We start from the raw sequence: 15,709 nt of genomic DNA, 5'->3' as shown, positions 1-15,709 counted from the left end.
CCCTTGGACAATCTCAAACAAGGCTACAATCCTTGCAAATGAGGCACCCACTGCCTATTTCACTGAAGCAAGCCACATTTTTCTTAAGTTTGGAACTCGTTTTTACTATCCATGCACATCTGGTTACTATTGGCTAACACCACCAGTTCTCTAGGAACATAGAAATGTTGAGACTTTCTCTAGATACTCATGAAGACCTGAAAACGTATCGAAGACAACGAAGACATCATCCTTCAGTTCAAGGTTAGTAACACAAAATTGACTTGTTCCATTTCTATCTTTTTTTTCAAATCTTTATTCATCGATAACATAATATGCCGAAGTTATGTTTATTACAATGACTTTAGTATCGATGACTTAGTCATTATGCTATGATCGAAGTATCAAAACAAATGGTTTACATTAGTTATCTCGAAAACAACATAAGTATACGGAGTTACAACATTAGTTTTCCTATGGACCTTGATTTTTCAAAATTGGTAACTTGTTATTGAATTGAAATTAGTCGAAATAAAATAAATAATAACTTGATGCTTTGGATGAAACTTTAAATAAAATGAAGAAAAAAAATAAAAAAGAAAAGAGAAATAAAGCATCATAATAAATATTCTACTCATCTTAATATCTTATAGAAGACCTTTTAAAGTCGGTCGATTACTACTATTATTTAGCAACTGTTACAATACAATAAAATAAAAAACTTATCTACTCAAAACAACATATTAAAATTATCCAAAACAAAGAAAACATATTTTACATTGAAGTTGAGTTAGCATGACTAGGTAGAAGCATATCTACCCATGGCATACCTTTCACAATTATAGTTATATATAAATGACGATGGATTTTCACGGTAATCGTTGATGCTCGCTCAAAATTTTTTAAAAAAATACTATTTACATCGGAAATAAGTACAACAATCAAAATTGGAGAGTTTTTGATAAATAAAACTTAGTTTAAGTGTTGTTATGCCAGTTTTTTGCTACTACATGATTTTTGTTGTCTTATTGCTTGACCTATTTTTTCAGTTTTTCACATATCTTTTAATTTCTAGTTGGTATCTCGTCGGATTATCTTGACATAAATGTATATATACACAAATTTTACTAATATGTGTATCTCTCTATATGGAAAAGCTATGTGTTGAACCCACCTTTTTGTTATCATTATGTTTAATTATTGTTTTATTGTACGTATAACATGCTATGAATAGAAAAAATGACTACATCGTATGTGTGTAGACAAGTGGGCTGCAAAAAAAAAAAAAAAAACCTAAAATCTAAGCTGCCGCACCTTTACACTAATTTTCGTACATAAATTGTAATTAGATAATACATTAACAATATATCTTATGTAAGCTTTTATTTGCAATATTCAGATATTTATGAATGATTATGACAAGTTAGTATATTTTAGTTTATTATATTCAGATATTTTTATGTAAACTTTCTCTTCGCGATTTATTTGCGTTTTGCACCTTTCATTGTAATTGTTTCATGTTTATGATGTACTTGTTTTTACTTAAAAACCATTGTGTAAACTTCCTTTAATGGAATTATATATTAATGGTTTGATTATCAAAAAAGAAAAAGTTTCTTATAAAAGCATATTGCTATTTAAAAAAAATAAAAAAAAATCTTCATATGTATAGGGTTTTTTTTTCTTCGTGCAAAACTGATTTTTAATTTAAGAATTTGGATTTTTTTATGAATATTACATCGTTAGAACCCAATCCTCCAAAGTCAGATCCTCACCCTCATCTAATAACTATTTATGGATCTCCTTAAATAAACCAACATAATCGGCAAAGCAGCATATAATTTTATTAGTTTAATTAATGTCAAAGATTTTCTTACTGTCTTATTGAAGAACAACAAACTTTTCCCTGATAATCCAATGCGAATGTACCTCATATATTTCTTTATTTTTTTAGGAGTCGACTCATATTCATTCTCTAGCGAGTCAATAAGTGAATTATAATATATCCAAGCCGGACTTGCAGGTTTAAAATCAACAGTTACATCTTCATGCGAATCAGTTCGTAATCATTGTCCACCAATGAGTTGATAAGTTTTTTCATCAAATCCATAGCAATCACAACCCATAAAAATGTTTCCCACCTTATCTACCATCATTAAGCATGTCGTTCCTCTTAGGTTAGTGCAAGGAACTCGGAGGAGACGTAAAAATACAACTGAATCAAATCTGAACTCAATTTCATTAATATTTAAATCTCTAGTATCATGTTGTGAGATAAAAAGAGGTTTTAATTTTGAAAATCAATTGAAAACAAATCCCCGGTTCAAAAGCCCAAAATATGACGTATTGGCAAAATAACAAGTATAGAATTCACTAATCAGAGAGAAAGAAAATATACCTCATCATCATCCTTGTCCTTCCCTTCAACATCAAAACCACCTTTGTCATCCTCATCGGCATCAAAAACACAGACAGGAACAGAAACCACATCCTCATCAGCCTTTTCTTTGGTAATACTATACAGATTATGATCATTATTATTACAAACTCCACCTTCTCTACCACGACCAGAATCTATCTTAGTACTATTACGAACCCTAATTTTAGTGTTATCATTCAGAACCATAACTTCTTCTTTCTTCTTGCATAATCCTCCATCTTTATTCTCTAATTTCACTGTGATTATCATACATTTTTTATCAAAATTGAAACCCTAATTTTTGCGAGGAAAAATTTTAAAGTTGGAGGAGAAGAAGAGAGGAAGTGAAAATCGAGAGAGAATTTTTTCTTTTTGACAGTAAGAGAGAGGAAGTGAAAATCGAGAGAAGAATTTTTCTTTCTGATAGTAACAGATAACTTTCAACATTTCATTGGCAGATTGTATTGCACTAGGGCTCAACCCGGAAAAATAATGTATTAATTTTGAAACCTATTTTGAAACCCAGCGCCGGAGCTATAGGATGAAAACTTTAAGGGTCGACAAGAAGATAAAATAGGGTCATTTTATAGTAGAGTCAATAACCCTTCGTCCAAATCGTCTATGCCAAATTATCAATGTATCATCTATTCCAAACTTTTATCTACCCACTGACATGAGAGTTGCATCCATTCTTCCTAATATTGATACAAAGTGTAGTCTATGTGATTATGAAGAAGAATCTCTTACTCATCTTTTTCTCAATTGTAATTTCGTTGAACATGTATGGATACAATTAAATTTTGATATAGATTATGTGTTTGATAGATGCATTGATTTTCATGAGTGGTTAAATTAGTGGTTCAATGATAAAAACAGAGTTGATTGTATAATCCAGTGTCTGAATTTGTAGCATAATCACCTGACACATATGGAAAGCTAGATGTGAATCTACGTTCCAGAAAAAGAGGCAGAATAGTGCTAATTGTTAGATTTATAAATAGTTTTATGAATGTTAACAAAACAGATTGCAATATTATGAAAAATTTATATTATTACCCAATAAAAGATGAGGCTCTTAAAATTCTTGAAAGGGAACCACACAAGGATATAAGTTATATGAGCTTGAGAGTCTCTATTTCTCTTTCCATGAATTTCCATTTGAATATTACATGAATTAGGCCAAATATGATTGATAATGCAGGTAGAACTATTGAAACAAGGGGCTCTCATGCAGATTGTACCATAAGAGAACAATTAGAAGAAAAAGGTGCTGAAGCAGACTTCCAATAGGAAACTGGATGGAGTGGTCATAATGTTATCTTCAAAAGTGATTCAAGTTCTACTTTCCTGCTGTTGATGGGAATATATGTAAAGGCAAGGGAAATAGATATAGTATTAAGGAAGACTTTGAAACATGACCTGGAAATTGTATTAACTTTAAAGTTTCTGCTTTCGGTTTAACCTTAAGATTCAATATTATTAAGGCAACAAACATAGCCACTTTTTGTAATAGAAATGGTATCCAAAATATCTGGAAAATGAAGGATTATAATCCATTTTACACTAACTATATATTAGGAATTGCATCAATCTTGTAACAACAAATGACTCTCATAGTTCTGAGACTCAATTAAATCATCATATTATTTGGGGATTTATCCTCTTTTCCGAAGACAAAAAAAAAAAGAAAAGAAAAACATTGTATTCTCTCTGTATCACGTATATAAGATGGATTTCTTAGATTAAGATATAATTTTGATTTCATAAATATCCAATGTTTTTCCTATTTTATCCTACATATTATTTCCAATATAAGAAAAACAAAATCCAATCTTTTTTCTATTTTATCCTTTATCTTATTCCCAACACTAGACTAGAAAAATGCATTAATTTAAATGTATTCTGCTTATTTCGTGGGACAAAAAAATTGCATTATTCTATACATATAATAACATGGATGGAGGGAGTAAGTTCTTACTTTAATTAATTAATTTAAGAGATAATCAAGGATTTAAGGAATTTATGTTAACCATTTTTTCATAAAAACCGCTATTAGAAATGTATTTGACCCCACATACCATGATTTATTAGGTATTATTTGTATATCATATCATTTCGTTATCATTTGTATATCGATCTTTGCCATTTAGGTGTATCGATCTTTTCCATTTAATGAGGATAAAAAAGAATCGACAAAACATTTTTTAAATGATCAATCGGTATTTTTATTAATGATTTTAGAAATTACTATGTATTATGATGTGTATCCTTTATGTGTCCCACTTCATGTATAGGTGATATTACGATGGTCAAATCTATACTATGAAACGACATATGTTTTTGAGCCTTGGATGGACGAGTAATATTTTGATAGACAAACGTTACATTCAACCATCCCAGTTTCATCCCAGTTATAGACATCCGATTGATGTAAGAATTATAACTTATTCTTTTTGTGAAATTACACTAATTTTGGACGGATTTCCACAACATATCAATACTAGGGCGGATTTCCACAACATATCAATACTAGGGCGCTTATGTACTTAGACATCATCTCATAACTCAAACAACTAAAGACTAATTAATTGCATCCAAAATTAATAACAAGAACGGCATTTATATAAGTACTCCATTTACTTTTCTTTTTTAAATGAGAGTTTTTTTTTCTATATACACTTTTATCTAAGAAAAATCCTTTAAACGTAAGAAAAAAAAGGTAACTAATATTTTAAATTTAAAAGGTAAATTAATTTGCTTAAAGTCTTTTAGGTAATTTGATTTTGTTTTTAATTAGAGAAAACAAAATTTATTTTATTTTCTAATATACTTGTCTAAGCTTTGATGATGCAAAGAGTTGTTTTAATAGGAAAAAAACAGTCGGGGTATGACCCTTCATATGTTGTACTGTTCATTTCAGTAAGTACACGTGGAATATTAAAATATCACATGAGTATTCAGAACATCCCATACATTTTTTTTTTTGAGAACAAAAGGGCATATTTTGATTAAACAAAACATTCATCATAAAGATAAAGTTTAAGAGTACAAAAACTTGAGAGCTCAGCTAATTGTTACCAACAACTGCCAATTAAAGATCAAAGTGCTCAAAGAGTATCCTTCAAACAACTTTGATTTTACAGTTCAATTAAAAAGAGTACATTTGCAATAGTGAGCTGATCAAAGTTTCTTTTATGTCCCCCGTAAAATTTATTATTTCGTTCATTCCAAACAGACCACCAAACTGCAAGCAGCAAGATAGACCAAAATTTTATCATAAAACACCTAATCTTGTTTCTTGACCATTCAAAAACATTTATTTTAAATGAATTCGAGAACACCCACTTCATCGTAAAGCTGTCAAGAAAGTAGTGCCATAATTTCCTTGTCTCAAAACAATGAAAAACTGATGGTTTTGGGTTTCTTGTTCAACAACACATAACAAGCAAATAATAGATGGTACCCTTCCAGCTCGCTGCGACATATCAAGAGTAGGATCTCCATTATGGCAAAGGGACCAGACAAAAATAGAAACTTTTAATGGAACTTGGGAATCCAAACTTGTTGTGCGGGAATACAAGTAGACCATCAACATCAATAGCAGCATAACAATTAGCAAAAAAAGATACCTTTCCATATACTCCTAATTCCTGCTATCATCCAAAGTGCCGTCAGGACTAATCGCAAAGTCACATAGAGAATGGAGCATATCGGACATATCGCCCAATTCTTGTTTATTTAATCCTTCTATATTCCAATCCTCATTTCATGTTATAATCTCATTTATAGTTGCATTTTTAGATCTTGATAATGTTAGAGCATTGCTCGGTTGAACTCACAAGTTTTGCTATGTCAAGCTTGTTGTCAATGTTAGATGATCACAACTATTTCTTGATTTCTAGTCTACTAAGTCAAGTCTCGGAATAGGTTAAAATTTGGTAGTTGAGTATCAGACATCACCCTCGAAGACTGAAGATCGACGAAGACGTTTGGAGAACTTATGTATCAGGTATTTGAAGACTGAACCATTCTAATTTATTCACTATCTTACCATTCTTTTTTTTTTCTGAGACGATGTCGTATGATTTACAAAAAAAAATAGAAATTTCGAGCCAAGCTTGTCTTATTAAGATTCTCGAATATGATTCTAAGAAAAGATGTTCAAAGATCCTTAACAATATTAGTTCTAAACAATTTATTGTGTGAATTAATTTGTGGATGAATTGAAAATTGCCCACGCATTATGTGGGAATATTTCAAACATCATAAGAGATAAATATTGAATTATCTGATATTTCTACTAAGGGTAGGTTGGTGAACCAGTTCGCAAACCATAGATATCTGAGGTTCAGAAATACACGGGGGTTGTCGAACTAATTCGCAAACTGCAAGTTTAGTTGGGGACTATTGACGAACCGTTGTGAACTGAATTTTGAAAGTTGGTATATAGGTTAGAAGTTGACGAACCCGTTTTACGAACCGTGGTCAACTAAGTTCGGTAGTCTTGTAGGGTTGGCGGACCCAGTTCACGAACCGTTGCACCCTGACTCATGAACAAGCCTAACGGTTCACGAACCGCTATACCAACTGTCCCAGTTTAAGTTTTTAGTATATGCTCAAACACTTATTTTTAAAATATGTTTAGCATTACTACAACTATCTCAAACACTTATGTATGTGCATCATGATTAAATTCTTAGGTGTTTAAATGAACATCAAATTGCTTTAATTTTTTGGAACTTCAGCAACTGAAGAAGCTATAAGATTTGCTTGTAGTAACAGTTTTCCGTTTGAAAGAATATACTTGGAAGATATTGTATTATTTTCAATCTCTGGTGGAACCACAAGTGCTTTTTCCTGGTTAGTTAAAGGTTCAAGTTTCGGACAAGTATATCCTCCTCCTCCTCATTTTTTTTTCTTTTTCATATAGTCAAAGGTTCACCAAACAATACTTTCTTATTCGGGATGACAACCTTGAGGATTCACTATAAATAAATATCCTTTCAAGTATATAGTAAAGGGCTATTATCCAAATGTTATCTATATGTAATGGTAGTGAAATACTAGTTGTTACTCAGTGTGGACAAATTGATTATTTCCACTTTTACTTCTGGAACTTACGAGTTTGTAAAATAACAAGACAGGTGTAATCAAGAAAGTTTCTTTCCAATAAATACGAGATATTGCATCTACAAGTTATTCCCAAGTGGGTGGAGAGCACGCCATACTGTATAAGTTACATTATCTTAAAACCTTGTTTGGTTGAAAGAATTGGATTTCTAGGAATGAAATTATGGGGTAATCCAATTCATAGAATTGAATTCATTCCGAAAAAAATAAGCGTTTGGTCGAGGTAATTTAATTACTTTTGTTTTTGCCTTGGAATCCAATTCTGTTGTACTATTAAATCAATGCAATGGAAATCTATCATTTCTGAGGGAATTGGATTCCTATGAATCAAAATGCTTAATTACATAGAGTTGATTTGTGTTGTTTGGTTCAAGGAATTGGTCACATTCCCCCCAGAATTGGATTACCAAGAATACAATTCCTTAAACCAAGCATGTTGTAAGGGTTGAAAGTGTAGTCAAACTATACTGCCGTGACAGCTGAAAAGGAAGGCTCTCGTCGATAAGGTTAGGTTTTTCTCTTTCTTTCTCGTAGCTGTCTCTCTCCCAGCTTCATTTTATTGCATTCTCAGCCATCTTGAAGAATACCAAAAGAAATATAAAGAAATAAATACCAATTAACAAATACTTATTTACTTAAATATTCATCTTTTCGATTGCAGGAGTATTTTCTTCATTAATGCAAGTGTTTTCTGGTAACTGCTTGATGTTTTACAAACTGGTTCAAAATTTGGAATGTGGTGTGCTTTCGAGTAACTTTAGAAATTATATTGGCTATGTCGGATACATGTAGAATGTATGACTATGTCTCATGCTTGGTCTTGCTAGTTGTGTCGTTTGGGTAACCGTTTTCACTCATTCCTTCTTTTGAGTCGAGCCCATTTCTTTGTACTTCACTTTATTTTTAATTTTTTTTATTTAGTGATAACAATAATGAAGTGAAATTACGCTAGAGCGCAGAATGTCCTCTAATTAATGATAATAATAAAGAAGTGAAACCACGCTAGAGCGCGTAATGTCCTCTAATAAACATGGAACAAACCATCAGGGGTTAGCCCAGTTGATCAGGAGGTCATCGGATCGAGTCTCCGCTCAAAAGTTTGAAGATCTCATGAAATAATCCTCTTATGTAAATCTAGTTTAAGTTCTTAATGTATCTTCTTTCCTGTTCAAAAAAACATGGAACAAATCTAGACCGTTACATGGACAACATCTAAACCTTAGATATAGGAATGGAGAAACCTTTGTTGAAGCTGTGGATCCTACCTGATCAACCATGAACCACTAATATATCTGCGCAACCTAGATTAGACTGATTTTGAGCTTCATATTTGGTCTAGTTAGTGTTTTTTCATAAACTTTATAAAGATAGAATCACTAGCATTATTGCATACTTTCTCTTTAGAAAGCGTACATAGGCATGATGCAACCCTTTCGGGAAACAAAAGTTACATATTGTATTCCTTTTACCACATAAATTCGAATTTTTCACATTGTATGATGCAATTCTTACGCTTGTCATATTCTGTAACCACTTGAAACCCTGATCATCCTATTTCTCTAAGACGTTCTTTGCAAACAGATTCCTACTAGCTGGAAAAAGAAGAAAAAAATTGTTGTAAACTAAACTAACTATTGCATTTTAAATTGAAAAATGATTGACAAATCTAGTTCTTAAAACGTTATAGGAAAATATACATTTTTTAATGGTTCATATGGCTGCTTTCGTATGAGACTTATCATTCCAAAAAGGGTTTTCTCTTTTGCCTAAATTATGCTTTAGTATAATTTCGGCTGTTCTGAAACATAATTACTAACCTTTAACTCGTTTGTGGATCAAATCCAATATTAAAAGTTGGAATAAAAGTGATCAGTACAAACCCATTTAGTATCTCAACAAAATCCGTCTTAGAATCCTAATGAAGATCAACGGGGGTAAAAAAGAGGCTAAGGGCAATTCTTATGGGAATCAACAAACCCATATCTTTGTTGAACCAGGTGGATGGCCAAACTGTTTTTTTTTTCACTATGGTAAAGCATTGGGCATTAGATAACAAAGCGCGTGAGCGACAGACAAACGCTGGAGATTGTAGGTAAAGCGACGGCGTTGGAAGGACAAGCGCTGACGCTCAAAGCTTCAACGCCGCGATTTAAGCTATGAAGCTCGCGTTTGTAGCAAAAACGCCAACGGGTAGTTTTTTAAAATTCAAAATTCACTTTTTACCTCTATAAATTACCATCAATTTCAAACAATTCACTCACACCAAAATTCACTTCTTGAATTTTCTCTTCTAAAATCTATTTCTCAATGGCTGAAAAGGCGATCACACTTTTTTGCGATGCAAGACTTGAAGTTGTTGTTTCTAAGATATGTGGGAGTTTTAAAAAGATAGAAAATTGTAAGAGGGAAGTGCAAGTTTTTGAAGTTGCTCTAAGAAAATGTTCCGCTAAAAGGCAAAGATTTGAAAGTTAACAACAAAAAATTCAAAAACAAAGGCGAAACTGTCAAAGAGCGCGTTGAATGGAAGATACGTCAAATGAAGATAAACAGGAGGCCAAAACTTATACTCGATTTTTATTGAAGTTGTTTAGTACGTTTTATTATTGCCTAAGTTTATATCTTGTAAAAGAATTGGCATCAATGAATGAAAATATTTAGATTTTGAAATAGAGATCTCCACTTCAGAAAAAGAAAAATATATTACAATTTAAACTTGCAAATAACATCAAACTACATTTTAATAAACCCTAACAACAATATCAAACTACATCAAATCCAGCGATATTCTCTTTGTAGAGTTCATAACATTCAAAATGCTTAAACTCTCTTCCGCTTTCTTCAGTAAACTTGGTCTGAGCGATTGTTTTCTGTAAAAAAGATAAACAACAAGTTCAGATATTTATGATGCAGTTGATCAGTGAGGACAAAGGTAAGATACTCACCAATTCTTCGTTGGATAATCCAGAATACCTACCGCGAATCATGCACAAAACTTCTGTATAATGTTTGACTTCCTTAGTGATGAATGCAATTCTTAGTTCTAGGCTCTTATTGTTTCTTATTGTTTGGGTCCACGATGCTACAAAATGTCCTAATACTCTTTCCCAGAAATTGTCATTGTTCATTGGTCTCATCAAACGATATATCCAACATCGAACAAGAGTAACATCTTCTTCAATTGTAAAGACCGGGAGCGGCATTCGAGTGCAGTATAAATGTGCTTGAGATAGACTATCTTTTAGAATTCTAAAACACGCTTCGTAACGAATAGGTTTGTTGTGAGCTTCCTCCCAATTATCAAGAGCTGTTTGGATCACTTCATCTTCAGTTACACCGATGAACTTTTCTCGATCAATTTCCATTACCAGCGCAACAAATGGTTGGATTGTAAGCCTAATAGATTGAAAACGAGCACGCAATCGACGAGCATCTCGGTTTCCTGGGTTTGCCATCAGTGAGACAAACATTGGAAACAAGTTCTCCCAAAAAGAACCTTCTTGAAAAAGCATATACCAGTGATTACCCTATGAAAAAATATGCTTTGCATACAGTTATATCCTCTTCTTCAGTAAACTAGGGACCACGATTTCTAACAGACATTTCTGCAGAGTGAGAGAGACTAAGAGTTTTATAAAAGAAGAAGATGTGATTTTGGAGATGTGAAGAATGGAATTTATAGGTCGAGAAAGAAAATCGAGCGGTTGGAAATGTAATCGTCGGCGTTGGTAGTAAAACCGCGCGACTTTCCTTTAAGCGCCCGTTTGAATACTATATGAATTGGCGTTTGTAGTAAACCCGCGCGACTATCTAAAACCATCAATATCAAGTAATTTAAATTTTTCCTCGATTAAACATTGGACCATCAATTTCATAAATAAAAACATATTGCATTGAACACCCACATCATACATGAAAATAAAAGAAATACATTAAATTAAAACAACTACTACATAAGCGTCAATTCTCGCGGGTGGTGGAATTCCTAGGGCGATGTAAGGATCGTATATGTTGAGCACCCTAAGAATGTTGAAACAAGCATGGAAGTCGAAAGGACGACCGCGGTGAGATGCTTGCCACATCGCTAGAGTTATGGGCAACACTTCATGTTCGGCTTCACCGTTGAGCTTATTTTGGTGATTCTCCATTAGTTGGGCGACAAACTCCAATACATTCATACTAATTACACTAAAACGATGCTGCAATCCGTGAGAATCACGCCCATGGATGTTCCCAGTTTCAGCGGTGAACACTCTGTAAACTTTCTCCCAGAAAGTTTCGGTCGAATCGGCTACATTACTCATGACAGCATCTTGTGTGTGAAAAACAAAGGCTCTACAAATAGCTAAATCCTCTTGTTTAGTGAATCTAACACCACGGACTCTGGGAGGCATTTTTGTAGATGATTTGAGAGTGAAGAATATGTAGAATGTGTGAATTTGGAGTTGAAATGAGGAGTATTTATAGAACTCAAAAATTATAGCCGTTAGATCACAAGAGTTTCTAGCCGTCCAGATTCAGCCGTTGGCGCTTCAATGACAAACGCGCAATGGAAGGACAACCTCTGGCGATTTAGTGAAGATCGCGCGTTACCAAGTAAAGCGCCAACGCTTGTGTCTCAAACGCCAGCGTTTGAGGCTAGCTCGCCCGACCCATCATTAATCGCTCGCTACATCATCCAACTCAACGAACAAACCAACAAATTTGTTGGTTTGAACATCCATTTTTCATATTTATTGAGTCCATAGTGGAAATAAAATCAACAGACTTGATAGTTTGTTGAGTCCATAAGAACTGCTCCGAGTTACGGAAGAAGAATGAGAAATGAAAGTGAGGGAAGAGTCGTTCATTGCGTGTATACTTTAGACCGGTCAAGGGCACAGAACCCGAGTTTCCGTCCTGGTCAACCGGTATCAGAGAACCGCACACTCTTCTTCTTTAATCTGTGGGCTCCACAAGACACTGTATTGGCAGCTTCACCACCAGTTAAGTCCTCCTTTCGTTAAAACCAAAATTCATCTGTTTGTTTCTCAAAAGAGAATGTTTTGAACCCTTGATTCAGCTTCCAGTAGAAATAAGTCAGTATAATGTTAAAGATGATGGAGTCAAAGGAGCTGGTTACAGAAGCGATATCCAGGTACATTTTCAAGCTCAATCTATTCTGAATTTGCCTTTCATCATGTCAAGTATTACTGTATTAGCATGATGTGACAAAACCCATTGGATGAGATTCAAGATTATGAAGAAAACCTACTTTTTGAGTTAGAAATATGTGACCTTCGATGGCAATAGGTTCAATTCTCATTTGTTAGAAATTTAAAAAACAGTGGGAAAAACCCATTGTTCAGTCCTTTCAAGATGAGAGAATGAATCGGAATCACTTCCATTGAGTAACTGATTGTTTGTTAGAATTATCAATTGGATATGAAATAGCATTGCTGACCCTGTTTCTGTTGTTTACAACCAATAGCATAGTTTCCATAGAGGAAATTATGTTAAAATTTTTGGTGCAGGCTGTTACGTTCCATAAGTGCAAGAACTTGATGGTGACGAACCTTATAATACTTAATAGTCAACAAATGCATATAGCTTTCACAAACTGTATCAGGGTCAAGGTATCTCACCTTGAAGTGATTGCCCCCATTTGAAGCCCTAACACTTATGCAATCCACATTAGCCATTCTACATATGTGGAGGTGAAGAGTCTCATTATCAAAACAGGTGTTTATTTCTATTCTTAAAAATATGTGACACTTTCACTTAATTAGCATAAAAGTAGAACTTACATAGCATGAGAATTCAGAGCGTCTGTGTATCCAAGTATTGGATGTATCTAGATGTTAAGAATGGTATCTCTGACCTATACCTGGCATATTATCCTGATTTCCCATCTTGCTTCCAACAAAACATTTTTTTCCAGCTAAAGTAGTCTTTATATAAACATTTAGATGCTTGCCGATTGTAAATAATGCATTCACTCCGAGACAAGTAATTGCCAGGCTTTGCAAAGCCAAACTGGACAAAAACACTGCTAATTGATATTAGTCATACAACAACTATCAATGCAAACTTGTAACAATTTTATTGCAGTAAGAGTGGTGTGACTTGTGAGGTCGTAAAGTCTTACAGCTTAACATCTTAATCTTAAGTGGACCTTTCAGGCACAACTCTCTCCATCACATGTACTCTTCTTAAGTCTCTAATATGTATGCAACTGACAGCCGAATGTAACTTCAGAAAACAAGCAAGTTTAAAGTAGTATGAAAGTTAAACTGGATCTTCCGCAGACAACTAGCTCAAATAGACTCGAATCTTGCTTTTCACATTCCCTTTTTTTTTTTTTTTTTTTTTTTTGTGGTTCGAAGGTAATTAAGGAACACGATGCTATGTAAGGTTTGATTTATGGGTGCTAGTACCTGATGTTCTTTATTTTCTCGCACACCTTGTGTGCCTTGAATCAATTGATTGAGAAGGAAAACATGCAGTTTGTGAGTAATGAGTTATTGATCCTACTCCATGTGTTTGCTTCCATGTTAGATATGATGATGAATAACCTTTTACATTTGTTCTTGCACAACCTACTTTTAGGTGACGACTGCATATCTATAGCAAGCAATTCTTCTAGAGTGTGAATCATGGATATTTCCTGCAAGGCTGGCCATGGAATAAGGTAATGAATCTGAAATTAGTGTTAATTTCCACTCTCTATCGAGCAGCATTGGAAGCTTAGGGAAATATAATTCATGTTCTCAAGTGCATGACATTCTGGTTGGAGGAACCTTTTCTGTCTAACACTCAGAACGGATTGAGGATCAAAACATAGCAGGTAGCTTCTGTTTAAGTAATTTTTTTCTGTCGGCACATCTCCGTCATTATTGAACTACGCTAACATGTGTGTAGGAAGGTTCAGGTTTTGCTGAGAATCACTTTTAAGAACGTACTAATGGAGAATATCTCCGACCCAAAATTATCGACCAGTATTATTGCGACTCTAGGACACCGTGTAAAAACCAGATATATAAGAACTCGTTTTTCCTTCTGTCCTATTTTAGTATCATACACTATTCTCTTGTGCAGGAAAATTTCCTTTTGTTGCTCCAACGAACATTAATGTTCTGAATATCTTAGATGAAAAATACCAAATTCAGACAATGAGAATAAGCGAACTTCCAAGTGAAACATGTGGAGCAGAGAAATTTTTTGACTACTAACAGTTATCACTTCATTTGATGCAGACTGCATCAGTTGAGGTGGGAAATATTTCTTTCATGAGAATCAAGGGAGCTTCAGCAACTGAAGAAGCAATAAGATTTGCCTTGTAGTGACAGTTCTCCGTGGGAAAGGATACACTAAGAAGATATTGGATTTTTATCAATCTGGTGGAAGAAGTGGAACCACAAGTTCTTTTTGCTGGCAAGTTAAAGGTTCAACTTTTGGGCAACTGCTTTCTGGTAACTCGATGTTTTACTAACTGGTTTAAGCTTTAGAATGTGGTGTGCGCTTTCAAGTTGCTTGAGCAATTGTGTTGGCTATGTCGCATGTTATTGCTGGTATTGTCGTGGGGGATGATTCTTTTCCCTTATTCCTTCTTTTGGTTGATAGATTTTTGTCGAGTCCATTTGTACTTGATTTCTTTTTCTAATAAATTTTATTTTACTGACAACAATAAAGAAGGAACACAGAATGTTCTCTGGCGAACATGGAAATCAAATCGAAGACTTTTTTTTCTTCTTTGGATTATTTTCACGCCATGATTCGGCATTTTACTCACACGTGCTGATGTGAAGATGGCGTTGACCAAAGTTCCAAAGACAGCAAATGCTTAACCTGGTGATTGGTTCTAGCTTTATTATGTTTAAGAGATTGCATAATGTCTCTTTAGAACTACTTTTTTTTTTTTTTTTTTACACTCTCTAGAACTACTTTACCTAAGTTCTAGAGAGACATTATTCAAAGTTACCTAATTCATGCACCGAACTACTTTACCTAAGTTGTGTCTTGCAAATCAAACAATCAAAATTTCATATGTGCCGGATCATTTGCCAACCATCGGCCAGCCTTCCCTAGATATACATACACTACACATGCATATGCCGCGTCTAGTGGGAATATGCCCTTTCGGTTCCCTCTTATCTGTTCTTTATAGCCTTGCCCAACTCTTTACCCTCACGTTTGCCTACTTGT

The 15,709-nt window shown here is 33.9% G+C and overlaps 1 long non-coding RNA gene across 3 annotated transcripts; it reads left to right on the top strand.

Moving 5' to 3' along the window:
* The first annotated feature begins 12,542 nt into the window (after nucleotides 1-12,542).
* LOC113353887 lies at nucleotides 12,543-15,236 on the top strand. Of its 3 annotated transcripts, XR_003361592.1 has the most exons (4): nucleotides 12,543-12,662; nucleotides 12,996-13,246; nucleotides 14,114-14,351; nucleotides 14,761-15,236. It is a non-coding gene; the product is annotated as an uncharacterized LOC113353887 (long non-coding RNA). The 3 variants fall into 3 exon arrangements; XR_003361590.1 differs by lacking the exon at nucleotides 12,996-13,246; XR_003361591.1 differs by having other exon boundaries at nucleotides 12,544-13,246.
* Nucleotides 15,237-15,709: the final 473 nt, after the last annotated feature.

The sequence above is a fragment of the Papaver somniferum genome, chromosome 2 (assembly GCF_003573695.1).
Source record: "Papaver somniferum cultivar HN1 chromosome 2, ASM357369v1, whole genome shotgun sequence".
Taxonomy (NCBI): domain Eukaryota; kingdom Viridiplantae; phylum Streptophyta; class Magnoliopsida; order Ranunculales; family Papaveraceae; genus Papaver; species Papaver somniferum.
This window is presented reverse-complemented; position numbering and strand designations above follow the sequence as displayed.